This window comes from Engraulis encrasicolus, chromosome 11, assembly GCF_034702125.1.
Source record: "Engraulis encrasicolus isolate BLACKSEA-1 chromosome 11, IST_EnEncr_1.0, whole genome shotgun sequence".
Taxonomy (NCBI): domain Eukaryota; kingdom Metazoa; phylum Chordata; class Actinopteri; order Clupeiformes; family Engraulidae; genus Engraulis; species Engraulis encrasicolus.
Genome location: NC_085867.1, coordinates 32,007,220 through 32,012,219, shown reverse-complemented (window position 1 = coordinate 32,012,219; position 5,000 = coordinate 32,007,220).

Sequence of the window (5,000 nt, the reverse complement as noted above, 5' to 3'; positions counted from 1 at the left end):
CCACTTCAGCCAATGGTTTTGTAGGCCTACGTATTTTAACATGAAATCGAGGAGCTTAATCATCGTACCTAAAAGATCGAAAACAATTGAAAGAGCATGCCACTCGTCAAAGATGGACGACGGTATGAAGGTGTTGATGGAATTAATATATGAACAGAAATGCACACATACAGTAAATGACCAAACGTAGGGTATGAGTTAAGGGTGTGCAAAAACGCATCACGATACTGAAATGACTTATGAATACAGCACAACAAATAAGCCGTGTTTTTACACATTTACTGAAGTACATATCGCAATGCATTGCAATGAATCGCAATGGATCGTGATAGAGTGGCATGTGGCATGTGTATCGAATTGTGCATTGAATCGTGAACACTTTGCCAATACCCGCCCTAGTGTGAATGGGACTTTACAAGCTGATGAACCATGGCAATCACATTCATCATTCACAGGTGTTGAAGGACAAGATAGCCTTGCTTTGTGTGACGACGACAGTAGTGTAGTATTTCACACTGACAGAGGTGGCAAGTCTGGTTCTCTGAGAGAAAAAGACCATCAAGGGGGCACCACAGGTTAAAGCGTTGTTAACACTTCAGGATTTCATCCTTATAACCATCCATTTCCATTTGTTAGCTGTTACCTAACACGTTTCTCACTGTTTGCTAACCATTGTTTTTACATCATTGCTCATCATGCGGTAAACCATTTTCGCTAAACACACACACTTATCTTACTGGATGTCAATGTTGTTTGCTATCGATCTGTATGTCTGACTGTCCTCATAATATCTGCTGATATCTATTTGTCATCCATTTCTGTCCATTACCCTCTACGTCCGCATTTGTAAATGATCTACACAAATGATCTACAGGTAAAATATTGGCAACACAATGTAATGGCACTTGTTGCCAAATGATGAACGAAGTGTGAAGTAATAGTTAAGAAATGCTAAATAAATCATTGTTTGGAGGTACAACATCCAAAGTGTTATTGTGAAGAACTGTCACAACAACAGCACTTTGGACATTGTCCTTCAAAATAAGCATCTCTTACCTTGCACATTTGATAACCCGTGTTTGGTGGATGAGAAACAGATAGCAGATAGCGAGAAGGAAAACAGCCAGATTAGTCAGAGGATGATGGCCACAAACCCATCCAGAAAGACACAAAGACACAACATGCAGAAAGATGTGCTTGTATTTAGCCGACACAGTAAAAGATACAGTAGGCCTATTAATTCAACTATTATAACTCCCTCGAGAGTGTATTTGATCCCAGAATACTCTCTTAAGTGTTGAATTAACACTTCATTTTTTACTGTGATGTTTCTGTAAATTAGTAAGATGATTTGAGGTGCTTTGAGCGTGGGTAAAATTTCCACCATTAGGCCATAATACAAGGCGTCGAAACTTCCCCTGTGGCTTTATATAAACCAGGGATTTCCCTCCGCTCCCGCGAGCGCTACTGTATAAAAGCACGCTGCTTAGATCCCTCTCATATTTCCCCTGGGTCCATTACGGCAAATTACAGCCTGTATGCCTCACACTCCAGAACGGGTGAGAAAACCTACACCAGGTTTGACGCCTATTATACAGAAATAGCAGTCGTGTTCCTTCGCTTTTGGAAACAAAGACGCAGGCCCTTTTGCTGTGTCACAATTGTGGAATGTGGCTTCAGACAATGGAGACTCTTTAAAACACAAAGGCCACCGCATTTCTGAGGACTGAGCTCTGTTTCTCTGTTTCTCTGTTTCTCTGTTTCTCTCTCTTTCTCTCTCTCTCTCTCTCTCTCTCTCTCTCTCTCTCTCTCTCTCTCTCTCTCTCTCTCTCTCTCTCTCTCTCTCTCTCTCTCTCCGGACACTGGAGATATACCCGAGGACAGAATGTGATGCACGCACGCACGCACGCACAGACAGAATGTGATGCACGCATGCATGCACGCACACACACACACACACACACACACACACACACACACACACACACACACACACACACACACACACACACACACACACACACACACACACACACACACACACACACACACACACACACACACACACATCCTCTCCCCTATAACCTTGAGGGGCCCTCCCATTGGCCTCCAATCATAACCTCAAACTAACTAAAGAATGCTAAATCGTGGCCAGACCAAAAACAATCCATACCCTGGGTTTTATCAGTGGGAGCAACAAAATGACCAAGAACACAGGATTTTTCTACCTTAGAGGTTGTCCTGACTTGACAATGGCTTAGGTAAGATCTCTCTCTCTCTCTCTCTCTCTCTCTCTCTCTCTCTCTCTCTCTCTCTCTCTCTCTCTCTCTCTCTCTCTCTCTCTCTCTCTCTCTCTCTCTCTCTCTCTCTCTCACACACACACACACACACACACACACACACACACACACACACACACACACACACACACACACACACACACACACACACACACACACACACAAACTGCTCTGCTTTGGCCTTTCCATCCTCCTCTTTAAGGAATTGTGATGCACCCGCCTGTATGCATGTGTGTGTGTGTGTGTGTGTGTGTGTGTGTGTGTGTGTGTGTGTGTTTCTCTCTCTGGAGAGAGAGAACAATAGGAGTCGACCCCACCACAGTCAGCCAGCCCAGCTGCGTTTACCAGCCTGCACGCTACACCACTCCACTCCACTCCACGGCCTCCACGTCACTGCACTTCACTTCCACCACTTCTTTAACTAGCCTCGCCCTACAAAGCTGCAGGAAAAACACACTGACTGAACCACTGTGTTTTTGCAAAAGCACCCCCCCCCCCCCACACACGCACACACATACACACACACACACGCACGTACACACACACACACACACACACACACACACACACACACACACACACACACACACACACACACACACACACACACGCACACACGCACACATGCACACTCACAGTCAAATACCACAAGTGCCTTCGAACAATGTAAAGGCCGCTTGACAATCAGTGCCTTAAACAACACTGCCTTAAAGCAGCACTAAGAAAGTTTCCAATTTGGTCGCCCTACAGGCTGGAAGTTCCTCAGGGATGAGGAAACCAAGGCCCACTTGGAGCCAAATGGGGAGCACTGTACTCTGTTTCATGCGGCACACCATAAAGTCAATCCAATACAATAGTCTCTTTTCCATAGGGTTCCGCGTTCCGGTGCGGGCTTTATAAATATTCATGAGAGTCGGCGGGGGGCTAACGGTACTGGTTTGGCCCGCGTTTCCATCTAGCAGAGTTCGGTACTGTAGGTACAGTTTAGGTGAGCAGTTGCAGTCGCCCTGAGTGGTCACGTGAATAATGTCCAGGCTTTCACGCCATGGTAAATAACACAGGAAAAGGAGTCCTCCTCCTCCTCATATGTCATACGGGGCAGCTGTGCCCTAGTGGTTAAGGAGATGGGCTTTAGATCAGTGGGTTGCAGGTTCAAATCCCACCCTTTCACTGCCTATCTCACTCCATGGCTGAGGTGCCGTTGAGCAAGGCCCCCAACCCCCCACTGCTCCAGGGACTGTAGCCAATATCCTGTGCTTACAAAGAAACCTGTAAGTCGCCTTGGATAAAAGCGTTGCTAAGTGTAATGTAAAGTATTGTAATGTTTGTTAACAATCATCAAAAGTACAGTAGCAGCATATGACTCAGCCTGTGGGTTGTCATCATTTCACTCAAACTGTTTCAAAACAGCTGCTCTTCAGCATAGTTTTATTCAGTAGCCTGCAGTCAGGGGCGCCGACAGGGGTGAGGGGTGTGGGGTGGAGGGACAAAGGGGACAGTTGTCGCAGGCCAAGGGAGAGAGGGGGCCCATAATTGCTTCCTCATTACAATGTATGTAGCCTATTGGGCTGGGGGGCCCTTTCAGATGACTTTTTCCTGCGGCCCTGCCTGCAGTATCTGCAGTATCTTTCAAGCCTTTCAGCCTTGCAAACAGACCTGTTAACCCACCCCGCGCTCCAAACCCATAGAGAACTAAAATGAGTTGCTCAGCTCCACCGAGCCTGATTAGTACGACTATAGCCGTTGGCAGCAGACAAGGTGAAATCACACATGCCTTGCATGCCGATACAAGTCGATTAACCATTTAAACATAATTTTAAGGTAAAAAAAACTAAAGCAAAACTACTTAGTGATAATTTAACTTCATTAAAACTCATACTAGCTGGAGGGCTTAGGAGTCCTTGGATGTGGAGGACAGTAGCAAGCAACACCTAGGTGGAGGAGAAGCCCTCAGGCTTGGTTTTGAAATGAGCGTGTGGCGTGGTAGGCTAATTTAATTCCCGATGGTGGGCTTGAAGGCGGGCGGGCAGGTGTTGACTCATTCCTCTGTCAGGTTTGTCTATGTGTCGACATCTGATGGCCATGCGTCCGCCCGCCCGCCCGCTCCCTCCCCCGCGCTCACGCCTCCTTCGCCAGACTCTGTGGTTTGGTGAGTCAGATTTGGATGGCGAGGCGCGATCTGCTCTTCACTCCCCCTTGAGGGTTTTTTTTCATGTGCGTTCGCACACACATGCACGCACGCACACACACACTGCCTCTTTCTCTCGCTCTCACTCTCTCTTTCTCTCTCTCTTTCTCACATTCTCTCTCTCAAACACACGCACACACATGCACGCACGCACACACACACACACACAGTCACAGATTGTTCACTCTCCCTAAAAAAAAACTTGGCCAGCAAAAAGGGGAATTTTCTTTGTAGATGTGCAAGATCACACATTTACTGTGCTGTACAGCACCGTCTGAATCACACATGGAATGAACTTTCGTTTGACTTTTTTTTTGTTTGGTTGGCCTCTGCCATTTTACGACAAAGGCAAAACAGCACAAAACACAAATTACGAGTTTAAAAACAACAAAGTGGAAATGAAAATGACAGACTGCTTTTTTTTATTGCACGGTTTTGTGAGATGTCCATAACCCGCTGACTGGATGAATAAATTACTGATTAAGAAATGAACTTGAATAGTTCACAGGCTG